This window comes from Anomalospiza imberbis, chromosome 1, assembly GCF_031753505.1.
Source record: "Anomalospiza imberbis isolate Cuckoo-Finch-1a 21T00152 chromosome 1, ASM3175350v1, whole genome shotgun sequence".
NCBI lineage: Eukaryota > Metazoa > Chordata > Aves > Passeriformes > Viduidae > Anomalospiza > Anomalospiza imberbis.
This window is the reverse complement of record NC_089681.1, coordinates 134,485,911-134,502,700: the sequence shown is the minus strand read 5'-3', so window position 1 is coordinate 134,502,700 and position 16,790 is coordinate 134,485,911. Positions and strand designations below refer to the sequence as shown.

The window sequence follows — 16,790 nt, the reverse complement described above, 5'->3', positions numbered from 1 at the left end:
GGCGGGGCTGCCCGGGACGTCAGCGAGCGCCGCCCCTGCCGGCTACGTGGGCTCGGTGTCACGGCTCCTGCTTTGCAGCTCGGGCAGCGACAGTGGTTATTACATCCGTTCGCTTGGGACAGTCCCAGGCGCAAGCTGCTGTTCGTCCACATGCAGTCCCACTCTGGGAAATGCAGTGCATGCATACAAAGGTGTGTGATATAAACCGGCACATATTAAAAGGAGACACACGGTCGGAAATATGGGTCTCATCAAGATCATTGATAATTGGTTTATTAATGCCGGTAGCACTTTAAAATTAAGCCATGTCTTCTGGCCTTAGCTGCGGTGTAAATAAAGTCATAAAGCCTTTGTCCAGGGACAGTGATGACATCTGTACACTCTCCATTTTGATTGTGTTCTGACAGGCATGCTGACCAAGAAACACCAGTTTGCACTATCGTCAAATGCTAATACAGACAGTCATTCCTAACAAAATGGGGGAAAAGGTATTGACATATGTAAGTTCAAAGTGATGCTTAAAAACGGTTCTGGATTCCATCCCACAGCCTCACGTATCTTCAGGAAAGTTTTAGTAATCCAATCAGATTGTAGAACTCTAAAAACAGAAAAACAAACAAAACCCTTTATTTGGATATTCTGAAAAGTTTCTTTTACTCATTCCGTTTACATTAATTAAAAAGACAGAATAAGAGGATCAGTTGCAATATACTGCAATGTCCAAAATCATTTTCTTTGGAGCCTTTGTTGTATTTTGTATCAATGTTTAGGGATATATTTCCTACCTTCAGTCTCTGCAGTTAATTCCAGGGGTACCAGTAACACAATATGGAATTTCATTCTCTTTACATGGAAAACATATTATGACTCCCTCAGCTAAATTGTATATTGGAGAAAAAATGCTCAAATCCTTCATACAAAGTCATGTGGATATTTATGGGAAAAGTTTTCACATACATCTTTTTTATTATGGATAAGACACAGCAGTTTATTGCATTCAATATCAGGAACCTTTTAATAAAATTTTACAGATTAAATACATATCCAAAATCTTTGCCTTCGAAGTTGAAATGTAAGAAGTGTATCAGATAATGAATCAAAGTCCAAATGTCCTCAGTTACCTGACAGAGCCAGCCAAAAAGTTGATATCTTTAGAACAAATGGTGATGGGCCTTATCCAGGAGCATTTCTGGCAGCCTGTTAGAGTGGGATAAGATATTACAACTGCTCTGAAATTACAGAGTGACTCTTGTATTTCAGAATGTTCAGAACTTTGTTTTAAATATAGTTTCAGTAAGTGAGTCTTTATTTCTGGACTAATCATTACATAGAGAGGAATATATATTGACCAAATAGCAGTAAATTGAAATCTTTCCTCCTTGAAATGGAGGCTTGGAGCAAAGGAAAGACTCTTGTCTAGTTTTATTTCTTAGTCAAAACTTAACAATGTCTATTTCCAAGTTCACATGTATATGTTTATATATCTACTGATAGGAGATTTAATGTAAAACTACTGGAAATTGCCCCTTCCAAGTGGGTTTAAAATATGCCAGTTGCTCTTCATTGTGTGTTTGGTCATTTATAAAGATGTATAATGTATATTAATGCTCGCCAGTTCTTTTGCTACACTTCTTTTTTTTTTCAGAAAAGCTATCTGTAGTTTGGTTTAGTGAATGTTCTGTCTGTTAGTAAATGTCAGAGCTGAGTACAGGATGGTGGTTTAAAGTCTTCAAAAGTCTGGTAACAGAGAGAAGGGAGGGAGAGGCAGCTCTTTCTCTTACAGAACAGTAAATGGATGCAGCAGAATAAGAGCACTTCTAGCAGGAGCAAGTGCTGCATTTTGAATGCTCAGTACTGCAAATTTCTTTCTTCTAGGATATTATAGAAACTCCTGCTAATGACTCTTCTGCCTCTCCAAAACCACAGGTTATTTGGAACAGTGCTACATTAGAGGATGGGCAGCTGTTTAATTCTGAATGTTGGTTACAATGAGGTACGACTTGAAGTTTGTGGTGCTTTGTTTGAGGAGAGAAATAGATTTTTTATGCCCAAATTACCCTTGTACTAGTATTCTGATGCTCTGATGTGGCATATTCTGGATAAGAAAACTTGTTTATCTTAATAGAAATCCCAGGACTATCCTGAAATACATGCTAAATATGCCAGCAGGTTTTTGTAATGGTAGCAGATAGATTACTCATTTTTTCACTTTTTGCTTATAAGCAGACATAGCATCTTTCCTAAATTTTCAGTTAAAAAGCACATAATAAGCTTACTAATAGCCTTAAAATACAATCAAGATCTGTTGCTAGGTAACTGAGAGACAAAACAAACATTGTAACCACTGTCTTGATGTTAATAGTGTACTACTTTTGATATCTTCATTATGTCCTGTGTGAAGTAAATGGAAAGAGAAGCTCACCTTGGTGTGTTTTACCTGTGTTGTTATTAACTACTGACAATGTAATGCAACCAACGTTTTTCTTAACTGAGCAGCCAGAGTTAGTCACACATACTTGGCCTGAGGGGAATCCAGTCTCTCTGGATGACCAGTGACAAAAATCCCATTGAGCCTCTGCCACACAAGCATCTCATGATTAGCTTTCAACTCTCATACTAGGAGTTACCAGGAATCAGCACTTCCTAAAGGTAATTTTCTTAGATATCTGACAGGTTTTAACAATAACATCCTAAACCATGGTCTACACCAGGGAGTAATCATAGAATGGCCTGGACTGGAAGGAATCTTAAAGATCATCTAGCTCCTGGTCACGTTCTGCTAGACCAGGTTGTTCAAAACTCCATCCAACCTGGCCTTGAACACTTGCATGGAAGGATATCCACCACCACAAGGTGCAGGACCTGGGATAATCAACTGCTATAAGTACAATTCTGGTGAAATAGAAATTAAAAAAAAATATTTTAATGCCTTTAATGCAATAGTCTCTATAAAAGCCAGGGGCACATGGTTCTGTCTTTAGTGCCTTTTACAACCAGAATATTGGTCTTTAACATTTCTTTCAGCTACATATAGAACTGCTGTTAATTCCAAGGAAAACCTAAATTTTGCTTTATTATGACCCAGCTAAAACTTAAGCCATGTATCGATTACTTCCAGAATACTCCTGTATTTCCAACTTCTGTTCACTTTTCCCTACAGGTCATGGCCTCACAAGCACTAGAGGTGTTTGGAAAGTGAGGAGAACACACTAGGGACATGCCCTTCACTGTTTTCCACAGAGTAATATTCCTGAGCTTCTGATTCACTCATTACAGGGTAATGTAAAGTCCTTTGCTCTTACAGAATAGATCTCAAAACAAGCTCTGCAGTAATAAAGCATAAACATCTCCCGTGGTTAAAGTTTCTCTTGACATTACTGTTATCACTGGTTACCCTGCACATTCCAGGAATAGTTTAGATTGTTTAGAAGGCAAACCACAATCACAAAAACAGCTGTGGAACAACAGTGGTATTCACTGACGTAAAATGAAATGCATGAGAGTAGAACTAATTTTAACTTTAGTGTGCAGTAGATACATGATTGACATAGAAGAAACAAATTAATTACATCACCAGGAACATTTGCTAGTGAAGAAAGAAGAAGTTGGCTAAAATGATGTAGTGAATTACATTGAATAAGCATTTCCATTGCTTCTTTTTTGTTTTTGTTTGTGCTGACATAACAGCCTTTCAGATAAAGATATTTCTGACTGAAGTATTTAATGAATTAATAACTTTTTGTATGTAACCAGAAGATGAAATGTTGAATTTATACTAATAATCTGAAGTGGTATACCAAGGGAAAAATTTGTAAATTATTAGAAAACAGAAAAATATATCAAGAATCATCCAATACAGGGAAGAAATGCATATACACTTCAACTAGAAGGAATATACTGACAAAACATCAATTTCATCCTCTGTTGCCTACAGATTATCATATCATATCATATCAATCATTTCTTTCATAAAATTACCAGTTACAGGTAACTTATTCGGGGCATGGTCAGTGAATCTATAAAGCTGTCACAAGGCAACAGAACTGCCAAAAGAACCAATGCTGCCCTTTCCCATTCCCAGTGTCTTTTTTTTACTCCTGATGCCACCTGCTTTGTGATGGCCTAAGTGTTAGTATTAACTAAAGCACTTAGTGTATTTCACCCTAAATGTTAACATAAATTTAAGGAGGAAAACTGTATCCAAGCTTACACTGAGGTGTGAAAATGTTGCATAAACAAGGGCTATGTCTCAGAGAGCTTTGCCTCACAATTTGTTGTTCAGCTTCTGCATATATTAACATTTTATTCACTGTATGGGTGCACCAAGCATTAGAGATGCAACCAGTGCTATGACATCATGTGGCAAGAGTTTGTGGAAAAAGGGCTGTTGGTGATAAATATAGACATTTGCTCATGTCTCAAGGGCTCAGTTGGTATCCCACTTGATAAGTGAGTCTCTAAATGTGAGCGATGACGCAGATCAAGCCTCACATTTCTGCTCAGAAGTCTAGATGGCAGTTGCAGTGATCACTGTGCACAGGGCCTTAAGATGATACCAGGAAAAAAAGAGGGGGGTTGGGAATCAAAAATGCTGTTTCCTCTGAAAAAAACATGTTAACAATGTGGTAATAATGTTACATAGACAAATTTTATAATGTGTATGATGTTTAGAAAGGTTATCTTCTCTATTTTTATAAACCTTATGAGATAAAAAAGTGTTCACAACATCTAATGTTTTGTCAGTTACAGGAAATCTGTCAACTTCTCTCCCTTTCATGTTGGTTAATGGCAATTTAGGGTCGAGGAAAGTGGATACTTTGGCTAAGACTAAGAGCAGAACACAGTTCTGACAAGGACAGACTGTGAAGGAGGTAGGGGAAATGGGCAATGCAGAAATACCAGAAGCAGGAAATCACCACTCACAATTACAGGAAATATTATTAATAGCTTAATCTTGATGAAAACTGGAAGCATAAAATAACTGTGGTAGAAAAGAAGGTGCAATACTGCCTACTCTTGAAGTGAAAAAATGCTCCTGTGAGGTAGCAAGCAGCCAGCACTACCATGTGTGGCCTCACAACCGAAGGACTGTTTGGAAACAGACTGATTCCATGGGAAGTGTCATCCCATCTATCCTCCACGACCTTGCAGTGCACACCTTTCCCTGCCTTTCTGCCATCAACAAGCAGCAAAAGGAGGAAGCCTCATTTTGCAGCTGGAAGCAAGTGTCACAGAAAACATTTCATCATTCATGCTTTGAGAGTCACGGAATAGCAGGTAATTACATTTACCAGCTTTGTTGTTCCCCTGCCAAGTCCTTCCTGTGGGAAAGGGCTGTGGTTATATGCTACATAACCAGCTCAGCAAGTCATGTCAAATCCCTGATGAAATGTAGGGAGAGAGCTTACCTCACCACAATTAAAAACCTGCTCTGTTTCCATTTATGTAGCACAGAGCTAACTGTTACAGCAAGGTTGGATCACAGCTGTTTAACTCCAGTGTCTTAACATGAAAAAAATAACACAGGTAGAGCCATTAGAGAGGAGGGATGACATCAATTCATCCTGACTGATGTCCTAGTCTGCGCAAATAACCAAACCTTTCCTTAACATACTCTACCATGCCTAAGTGTACAATATGGAATTATTTTTTTTAAGTTCTACTATAACAAGAGACGATTTTTAAAAAGCATTTATATCAGTTAGCCTAAATCTGAAATATTTTTCACTGGAAGAAATCAGGGACAGATACTCTCCAGGTAGTAGGTTTAGACTGGTAACTCCAATCAGAATTGAATCTTTATTTAGCCTGAAATATAAATTAGTGTTCCTGAGGCTTCCAGTGAATATCTACAGAAATTTTAAAACAGTATTTTAGCAATTTAAGAGTTTCAATATTTATTCTAGTGTAATGGAAGCATTAACATTGTTGCAAAGAAGCACTAGTTATTAAAGTGACATTATCCATGCGTAAAAATAAACATTCTTCAAGTTGTGATTTATAGGTAAGCACAATTTTATGAAAATTAAGCATTACTCAGTTAGTAATTCAGAGACAGAATCCCAAATACTGTCAGCTTACTATATCAGACCTGGACATAGAGGGTTTTGTGCATGACTATCTGAATTTGATATAAACTCACTATAGGAAATATAGTATATCTAATCTTGCAGTATCTAAATAAAGTTTCTGATACTTCATGATATGAGTCATTACCAATCCAGTGAAGACAGGGATTAAAACAAGAAACAAAAATGATGATGGGGACAGGCAACTAAAAATTATTAAAAGAAACAGTTACACTGAAAGAAACTTGCTAGTGGAATACTTCAAAGATCCATCTTGAGACTGACTTTAATATTTTTCAGTAATTACACCAGCACTAGCTGTGCTACTGACTTAAAGATTGAGAGCTGAGCAGCATTTAAAGAAGATTTTTTAAATGTCATATGGGAAACATCTGAAGACTAGAGACAGAATTGCTTATGTGACTATCTGAAATCCAGCTGTGCAAAATGAAAGGGCATCCACCTGGTGGCAGGTCAGTATTTCTGTTATTAGCATAATCTCAGCTGTGGGAAATCATCAGGACAGAAGACCCACAAAGGCTATTCAGAGGCAGAATCACTGTCATTTCTGATGTGATGCAACTTTCAAAAGGATAAATAGGATCCTAGAACACAGCAAGTGAGTACATATACAAAATAAATATTTCTTTAACAAATGACTTGTGAAACTTAATCTGGAATACTGTATACATTTCTGTTCACTGTTGCTTAAGGGTGTTGACTGGAAGGAGAGCAAGAGGGGATTAGAATGATCAGGGCACTGGTGGCTGTCTAACAAGAGGAGAAAACTGCTTTTGGCTTGCATTACCTAACAGGTTGCATTACCTAAGGTTGAGAAGGGATCCTTAAAAATACATCACAGATTAAATACTAAGGAGCAAGAAGAGCTCCTTTGGTTAAAGGTAATGTTGACCAAAAATAAATGGATATGAACTGGCAACGAATAAATTTAGTCCTGACTCACAGCCTTGGCTTTCAGATATTACATAACTGCAAATAGTTTTATGAAAGGATGCTGGTAACAAAATACTTGCAGCAGCATGGTGAAACCAGGGTGGCCTATGAATGTGAGGACCATTATAGTTTATAACAGAGGACTATAGCTTGGTAAAGACTTTGATTTTCAGGTGCAATCAAATCTTACTCTACTTCTTTTATGTCTACTCCACTACTCTACTCTACTTCATTTATGTCTGTTTCCTGGTTTGCTTTTTTTTCCCCCTGGGTTTTTTTGTGGTGCCAGTGTTCCCTGCACAGAAAGCAGAATCCCCAGCCAGTGAAACAGTAACACTTAGGAGAGATGGGACACAAACTAGAGGCAAGTAGGATCTCATTTTCAAAGATTACAAGTAAAGTCACTTTGCAAGGTTAAAAGCAGTATTTTATTAGGCCATAAATACTATTCTTTTAGATTTGGCATCAGTATACCGATCCAAATCCATTTTCAGCAGCTTCCAACTGGGTTAAAATTATCATAAAATTAATTTCAGGGAATTTGGAGAATGAAGATTATAAACAAACAGTTTTTGATTATTATCTAAGAGAATCAATAGGTGTCCTTGCCCAGGCTGGAGAGCAAAGACATTTCTAAATAAACAAGATTATTATGAGTGCAGTAGGTAATTAGGGTGTGCAGCATCTAGTTACTTAACATAAAAACATTAGTTAGAATAGTTAGGATCAACAGTAATCAAAAATAAGAAAGGAACTTACAGCATTAGTCATAATATGTCATAAACAAAGTGTTGAGTTCTTCAGTTCCTAAATACATGTGAATCTTCTGATCAGAACTTCTAATGGATAAAACTTGCTCCTGTCATATGTACCAAAGCAATATATGGGATAAATAAATAAGTTTGCCTTATCTGTGATCTGATTCCTATATGTCATAAAAACTTTGATGTAATCTTCAGCAGTTTTTTCCTAATACATTTGTGATCTGTTTCAAATGGCTAATTAGATTTTTTCCCAAACCAAAATGCACTCTTCCCCATATTATTAGTGTTGAAATATGACCTAAAAGACAGGCTTTACAAATGGTCTTTTGAAGCCAAGTAATAAATTCTGCCATTCACTCAATTACCTTTATTTTTCTAACCAAAGAAAACCTCTGAGAATAGTTGAGTTACAAGTATCAATTTAAACCATTATTCAGCACATCTGACTTAATGATGAAATCTCCCTTTTATATTCATTTAAGTAACATCTGTCAATGTACTCATGATTTAGCTCTTGCATTATATGTAACTTCTTAAATTTCTCTCTTTCTGCTGTTATAATAGAGATCACTTGTTTATCCCTTTTTCAGCTTGAGCTCAAAGAAGAGAAAAAAAATCTAGCATTTAATTGTATGTTAGCAGTTTGTATTACTTTCCATCTTTCTTCTGTAGATGAAATTAAATAATGCCCAGAGCTTGCAGAAAAGGTACAATTAATTAAATTATTTTCATTCTTGAAATTAAAGGCTCATTTTTTTCTAAAAGGCATATGAATCCCTGGCACTTCTGTGGACTCACAGAACTCAAAATGGTTTTATTCATCTAATCATGGTGAGTTATGAGCCATAAAGATTATGTGTCACACTGAATAGGCATTGAACTAGCAAAATTCAGCTCCATTAGAAGAAATCATCCTGTTTAAAACTCCTTACATTATCTATAAGTAATTATTTGTGTCTTTATTTACAGAGTTGTGTTATGTTGATATTTGATATTAAATATTTGACATCTCTCCAGGTGTAATCTAAGTTCAGAAAAGTTTAAGGACTTTATAATGCAGATGCTAATAGCTATTGAGGTCAAAGAGCACTATAGATCAAACAATGCATTCAAATTCACATTAATACCTTTATAGTTTTTTCAGCTACTCCATACTTTCTGACTGACTTCTATCAAGGGAGAACTATGAGAAAATTATGCCTAGCTCTGGGCCATCATACTATTATCTCCTATCCACACAAAAACTAGAATGTCAAAGTCTAAGTTTATTTATTGCAATGAAAGAAAACTGGCCATTCATAATGGCTTATACTCTTGTTTGAACCACCTTCCTCTAGCCTGCAGCCACAAACTGCCGAGATATTTTTCTTCTTCTTCCTTCAGAGCCTAAGCCACTACTCTGTTTCTTCCACATTTTCTTCTTATGCAGCTTTAAAAATCCATCTAAAGTTCATCCACCTCTCTCCCCCCGCCTGTTTGTAAGCAGAGGTGAGGTCAGGACAGTCCGTGTGTAGCGGGAGCATTGCACTGGTGCCGCGTTACGCGCGGCATTGCCTGGAACACGCCATCAGTGGGGAAAATGCTTCCTGACCCCGGTGACCGGCAGTGCGTGAACTCTCACCAGGCGCTCTCCGCTGAGCCTCTAACCACTGTACCTACAACTTAACAGCACCTGCATCTTCACGAGGAAGTGCCCAGCTGGACAGATGCTCCGACAGCGAGTAGGCTGGCTTGAGGTGGGGAAAAGGCTACGGAAGGAGATTACTACGCATCAAATGAGAAGAACATCTAGAAGGGAGTGAGGGTATTTGCGGAGCAACAGGTGGCTGGCAGCAAACAGGAGAAGCGCGTTCTGCCTCTCGGGAGACGGGGCGCTGGGCCGGACTCATTTTCTCCGCTCGGGGACGCTTTGCGGGGTGCCCCAGCCCGGGGGGCTCTGCTCGGCGGCCGCCCAGGGCAGGAGGCCGCGGGCCGGGCCCGGCGGGGCCGCGGCGGCGGCACCGGGAAGCGGCGGGGCCCGGCCCGAGCCCGGCGCCAGCACCGCCCGCGTCACTTCCTGCGCTGCCGGCGGCGCTGTGCGGGCTGGGGCTCGGGCTGGGGCTGGGGCTGGGGCTGGGGCTCGGGCTGGGGCTGGGGTTGGGGTTGGGGCTGGGGCTGGGGCTCGGGCTGGGGCTCGGGCTGGGGCTGGGGCTGGGGCTGGGGCTGGGGCTGGGGTTGGGGTTGGGGCTGGGGCTGGGGTTGGGGCTGGGGCTCGGGCTCGGGCTCGGGCTGGGGCTCGGGCTCGGGCTCGGGCTCGGGCTGGGGCTGGGGCCGTCCCGCCGTCATCCACAGCGGCAGGGCCGGGGCGGCTCCCGGGCCCTCTCCCGTGACACCGGTAACGGGACCCGGCCTTCTTCTTCGTGACTCTGGTCACAGCCTTCTCTCAGGCATCCACCTGCTCCGGCGGGGGCTCCTCCACGGGCTGCAGGTGGATCTCTGCATCCCTGTGTGCCTCCCTGGGCTGCGGGGGAATCTCCGCTCCGGCTGGAGACCTCACCCCCCTCCTTCTTCACTGACCTGGCTGTCTGCAGAGATGCTGCTCTCGCATATTCTCACTCTTCTCCGAGCACAATTACATTTGCACAACTTTCTTTCTTCTCTAAATCTCTTACCAGGTAAGAGAGGCGCTGCCACCATTTGTGATGGGCTCAGCCTTGGCCAGCGTCGGGTCGGTCCTGAAGCCGGCTGGAATCGGCTCCGTGGGACAAGGAGGACGCCTCTGGCAATTTCCCTCAGCAGCCCCCCTGTAGCCCACTGCTACCAAAACCTGGCCATGCAAGCCCAATACCTCCGTCTGTCTTACAAAAGTAATTCAAATGAAATTATAAAAGAAATACAGGCACTGCCTCTGAATTTCCATTACTAACAGAAGATCGATTAGTCATGTAATTACTCTAATATTGGAAGTGATTTTCTTCAAATCTTTTAGGTTTTGTATCCCTTGCATTTCAGGTGACTTAAAAGTAGGGTATTACAGCACTGATCGTGCAACTTAAACAGTTATCAAAGAAATACCAGAATAAAGGAATAAAGGAGCTACCTATTTCTATGCAAGCTTTAGTCAGCATAGACTAAGAAAGTATCATAACAGATTTTTTCTTATGCTATGAAAAATACTTCTGTCACTGTCATCTCTGTATTGTGTAACCCTTAAGGAATCTGTTTTGACTTTTCTTCTGTTTTCATATACCTATTTCAGCTACATTATATAGATTGGTGTTTTCAAAATAGATTAATATGCAAGTATTAATACCTTAATTAGAGACTGGGTTGTTTGGCTATCTGAATCAGAGAAAATTACACAGGAGTTAAGAAGACTTGGTACAAAAAAGATTTGTGAAAATTCTGAAAGTTTATAGTAGCAGCTGAAAGCGTGGAAGTAAATGCAGGCCTGGCAGTTCCATTGACACTTGCCCAGTGTGAGCTCCAAGTTTGACTTAGCTGATCTCAAACATCTGAGGAGAATAAATGAAATAGTGCAGCGCTTTGGCAAATCACATACAAAAGCAAATTGGAAAGAAGATCCAAATAATATAGCCTACTCTTGTCTTGTGCAGTTATGTGTATCCTGAGCAGCGTGTGTCTCTGAAATGTAAAGCTCAGACTTGGGAGGTGCAGTCCTAAAGGAGGCACAGTGCAGTCTGCTCAACCTAAGTGCCTTAGGAATTTTGCAGGAAGACGGTGCCTCTAGAGACCTGCAGAGGGAGATGTGCTCCTCCAAAATGAGGGGTTTCTAGCTGTCCCTTTACTGTGTACGAGATTTCATAGGAAGTTGTCTAGGGTTGTAAAATAATTATGCACACAAAATTCCTAGAAAGAATCAGCTTTTCTTTTTAGTTCTCAGTGATGTACAGAGATACGATCTAAAATTAAATGCTCTTGGTACTATTTTTAGAAGCAGTATCTCATTCTGCCTCTAATCCCTGAAAGACTCCAGCGTATTTGGCTCATCTGAGCCAGGGGCAAGCAGAATGTATTTCCTTTAACCCTTCACCTGTTCTTTGCTAAAATGCTGATACTTCAATTCTTTTCATTAAAAAACACTTTGCAGGGTGTTGAATTAGGATTTATAAACAAGCTTTGTTTATAAATTTAGCTTACTGAGCTTACATTTTGATGTCTGTGTTAATACATGTGTGTGGGTCTCATTTGCAGATTTTGACTAGTTACCATCTGGCAGATACTTGAGTGTTCCTAAGTTAGTTATTTTTTGAGAAAGCTGAATATTCTTCCTGCATAAATATTCTCTCCCTGTCAAATAGTGAGTCCAAATATCTTCTAAATATGCAGTATTGAAGGTTTGGAGGGGGAGTCTTTAATTTAACAGGGAACACTTTGTACACCATTGTATATATTTATTTATTTGTTTGTTTATTTATTTTTATTTATATTGAGGGTCAGGTCTCATGCTTTCCTTGCATGGGAGTAATGAGATACGTGTTTCAATATTCAGATCTTCCATTTCATGAGTTACAGTTTTCTTAATGTTATTGCTCATTTTAAATTTTTATCTTCCCCAGGAGTGATGGAATGAAGCAGTGCTTACAACAAGCATTAAAAAGATATCATTGATACAACTGATTTGGCAATATATGTTAATTTGGGCTCATTTTTATAATCTATTCTGCAAAAGCAAATTACAGTTTTTTTTAATGTAATTACTTTTTAATGTTAATCAGACAACATTATAGTGCAATATTTCTTATTTTCTTTACAGAAGGCTCCATGATGCTTTATTTAACAGTCAAATTTGTTGTTTTGGGTTGAGAATCAGCTCACAGATGAAGAAAAATACATTTAGATGTCTCATGGGAGGGTCTTCCCAAACAGTCAGTACAGATCTGTCTTTCTGTTCGGTGGAGATGTCTAAAGATATTCAAGCTGGCCTCTGCCTCTGGTTGCAGAAAGGGACAGGTTTCCATCAGCCCCATGTGAGATGTGTTTCATACCTCACTTCTGACACTAAACCGTGTGTTCATGAGCAACTGAGTCAAGTTTCATTTGCCTTATTGCCTGTGGCAGAAACTTACTCCCCAAGTTCTTATGCAGACACTTAAATTTTGGTCTTTGCTGTGCAGATGACATTCCTGCTGGCAGCCTGAGATGTCCAAAGTGTGGATATGAAGCTGTGAGCTCTGACAGGTAGAGACCCTGCCCCAAGTGAACAGTAGGGCATAGAAATGTGTTTAGGTGATTAAATCTAGTCATAGGCATATTGAACAGAGTAATGGAATAGCCATACTTTTCTTTTGACCAGCTTGCTTTCTATATAAAAATTTAAAATTCTAAGATTTTGATTTTTAGCTCATTTGCTCCCTCTAGCCAGATTTGTTCATCTGCAAAAGTATTAGTCAAGCACAATATGAAGAAAATTTTGAAGAGCAGGCTCCAAACCTTTGGAAATACATAAATGACAGACATTGACTTTTTACATAAATGGGTAAAGAAAAAATTCTTTTTCACTTACATGTTAATCTTTACTAGATACCAGGTTTCATTCATATATCCTTTTTGTGCAGATTAAAACAATATTTTACTTAACAAACACTAATCCGTGGAAGTACAGGAAATAGGTAGGTAAAGAAGAGTACTAATATAGCTTCAAAATTTACTATGTAAGGTGTCTTTTGCAAATATCCAATTGAACAGAATTACAATGTGCTCAGCATATTAACAACCATATCTAGAAAAATATTCTTAAATTGTCTTGTGGTATTTCTGGTAAAATACTTTATAACAATATTTTAATAGGCAAGAAAAGTAGCACACTCCCTATGTATATAATTTATTTACAGTTCTTTTCTCATTTATTTGATAAAATACAGTCAGTGAGTGTTGGGCAGCAAATCATAGCCCATGCCAGCATTAACACTCCTTGGCAGTCATGTTGCAATCAATGAGCCCTCACTGCAAGAGAGAAATATATATAAATCCTCAGATTCAAGTTGCTTATTTGAACATTAATAAATGTTTTAATAATGCAGAAAAAATACAGAAAAGGAACATGAGCTTATTATTTAAGTAGAAGAGTTTGGATTTCATTTTCTTAAACAAAAAAGAAGAAAAAGATAAAAGTAGTTTGGTTTGATTTTGTAATGGTTTCTGTCCTTTTACTGTACATCAAAATTATCAGTAATGTATTAAAAATTGAATTAGAGAATGAGGTCCAAATTCAACAAAGCAACAACAACAGCTATTTGATATACTGGCTGTTCTCAGGGCCATCTTTGAGGGAGGTTTTCATCATGAGTGTGATAGTAGACTGCTGGTCTGAGTATTAATGTGCATAAACTGGTTACAGAATTTGTACTTCAAAACCTGGAGAAGGCATTTGTATTTTTTGTGAGGACTAGGCATTTAAACTGTATTTAATAGAAATAAATCAACACACAAAGTAGGGGTTTTCTCTTAGGCAGTTTAGCATTCTTGAATATAGTTTTAGGTAAGTAACATCATAATTAATGCAACATAAATGAGGTATGTTAGTACTGATAGCAGGGGAAGAATGCAAAGAAGTGCAGTTTTTAATTTCTTGACTCATGAAGATTGGCCACAAAATACACAAGCAGTGTAGGATTAAACCCAAATATGCAGTCAGTGCCACTTTAACTTAGGATAGGCAAATCATGAAGGGATGAGCATGCTTTAATTCACAGGAAATTAAGGGAACCTGCTTCATTGTCAGTCTGTAATAGGGTCTGTTAGGAGGCAGAAAATAGTAATCACATAAAATGGAGACTGGTTCAAATTGAAAAAAAGAAATATTTTGGTGAATTTGGTAGTTGAACTCTTAGGCTCCCAAGTAGCCAGTGATGACCAATCGTGGGCACTCCAGGTGGCTTCCTAGTGCCCTCTAGGGCCTGTGCCACAAACCTTCATAATAACTAATTTCAGCATATAACTGGAACAGCAAAAAGAATCTGTTGCAGTTCTTTAAGGAATGGTATCACCCTGCAGCAGACCCCCACAGACAGGAATGTTAGAATGACCCTTAAACCCTAGAGGGAACCTATTGGCCAGAGGCCAGATGTCCCCAACCCCCCAGAACCTAGATAAAAACCCACTCCGCCATTGTTCGGTCTCTTTTTCCTCCTCCTCCCCAGAAAATAAACACAAGGAAACTGAGCCTCTCTCTCCTGGCTTCTGAAGCTCTGCTCCTCAGCCGTCCCCCAAGACTGAGCTAGCATAACAGTTCAGGGGAGCAGTCAGAGGGGATTGCATCAAGAATCCACGTTAGGAAGTATGGAATCTAAATTTCATCTTTCTTCCCCTACATGCAAACAGAGTACACGGTTGTACTCCTTGACAAAACAAAGTCAGTATTTAAAAAAAGAATTATGAAGTTACTTTACTTATGTGGGTAGTTGGGAAAGGTGGTAGGTAAAATATTTAGCAAAATTATCCTCCTGTTTATACATAGCACAGTTAAGTGGAGATACATACTGAGAAGTGTGTCCAGTATATTAACAGCATCTCCTGTGTAATACAGCATATTAAAAATCGTAGAGAATCTTGGAAGGAAAAAAGAATGTGTTTTTACAGCATGAATGATCTCCTAGACATGTGCAGGGACAGGAGAACAGGTGCACTTCTGAATGGATTTAAACCACCATTAATCATATGGATGTTTCACAGAATAGGATAGAGAAATGTGAAGCAAAGGAGAAAAGTTCACAGAAAAGATAGAAGGAGCTGTGAGGCTGAAGAATTTTAAAAAGATGTGAGGGGAAATCAGAATGCACTGACCAAGTGGCAGAAGGTGATATGCAGTTCAAGAATTGCATAGCTTCAAATGAGTGATTAGAAAGCAAAATCAAGGGTTTAGCTTTTTAGAAGGAAATGGCAGATTGTGTCAAGAAAGAAACTGCAAGATTTTTTAAAACGTCACAGAGAGTAAAGATGATAATTTTTTACTTTTGTTCTTCATTATTGGATACTGGTCTGATAGTAGTACCATTAGTTGAAGAAATTCTGCTCCAAAACCAAGTTTAAAATAGGGGATTTTTGTGGGCGTTGAGGAATCTTCTTACAATTGCTTCAAATGTTTTAGGGAGAGATAGTTTAAAAGAGCACTGCAGACTAAAGAGACTATTTGAGGGATAGTCTATGATCCCTTTTACAATTAGGTAGTAAACACTGCTTCTGGGAATTCTAGAATAAATATTTTTTTCATTCAGAATTGGGTCGTTAATGATTTAAATCAGCATTTCAAATATATAGTTAAGGTATAACTTCATTTGAAATATAAAAATGTAATACAAAATACCTTGTTTGAGTTTTCTTAACACCTGCAGTAGAAGTTTGTGGAGTGTAACAGCTACTTGGATACAACCATTAATAGATATGAGAAGCTCTTTTCAATTATGAATCTTTTATGCAGACATAAATAGCTAGTTACAGTGGCAAAGAGCTCTCCTGCTTATTCAGTCTCTAGTCTTCAAATAAGACATGATTCGGTCTCAGTTGTCCGTACATCTGCTTTGTATCCCTTCTGCAACATAAACAGGTCCTTCTACCCAAATTGACTGTACTTGTCTGGAGTTCACTGAAATGTGACAAATCTGGAACACTTTTTCAAAACTTCACTTATGCTTTAGACTGGTAAAAGCAGTCTCAGGCTCTAAAGAGTTTCCAGAGTGCCAGCTAAGCCTGGCACTCTCTTGCTTTTTCTTCCCTGCTCTCTAGGTATCACTGAGATGTGTAGTACTGCTGAGATCTAAAAATTCCATCTAACAGCGCTGGCAGCCACCTAAGGTAGAGGGTATGTGAAATTCTAGAACTACAAAATCATCTCCTCACTATCTTTTAAAAGTTCTGAGTTGGTGGGAGTACTTTTAGAACACCCAGCTGGATCAGAAAGCCTGTAGAGATGTTTGTAACTTCAGTGGAATTCAAATGTTAAACATTTCATTGCTGTTAGGGTTCAAAATAGTTTGGCAGCAATGATTAAACTGTGTTGCAGCTT

General features: G+C 38.9%; 1 long non-coding RNA gene across 2 annotated transcripts; it reads left to right on the top strand.

Annotated features, from left to right (window-relative positions):
* Window positions 1-3,736: 3,736 nt before the first annotated feature.
* LOC137461716 (uncharacterized) lies at window positions 3,737-16,580 on the top strand. Of its 2 annotated transcripts, XR_010993470.1 has the most exons (4): window positions 3,737-8,617; window positions 8,931-9,522; window positions 10,441-10,632; window positions 12,346-16,580. It is a non-coding gene; the product is annotated as an uncharacterized lncRNA (long non-coding RNA). The 2 variants fall into 2 exon arrangements; XR_010993467.1 differs by having other exon boundaries at window positions 3,737-9,522.
* Window positions 16,581-16,790: the final 210 nt, after the last annotated feature.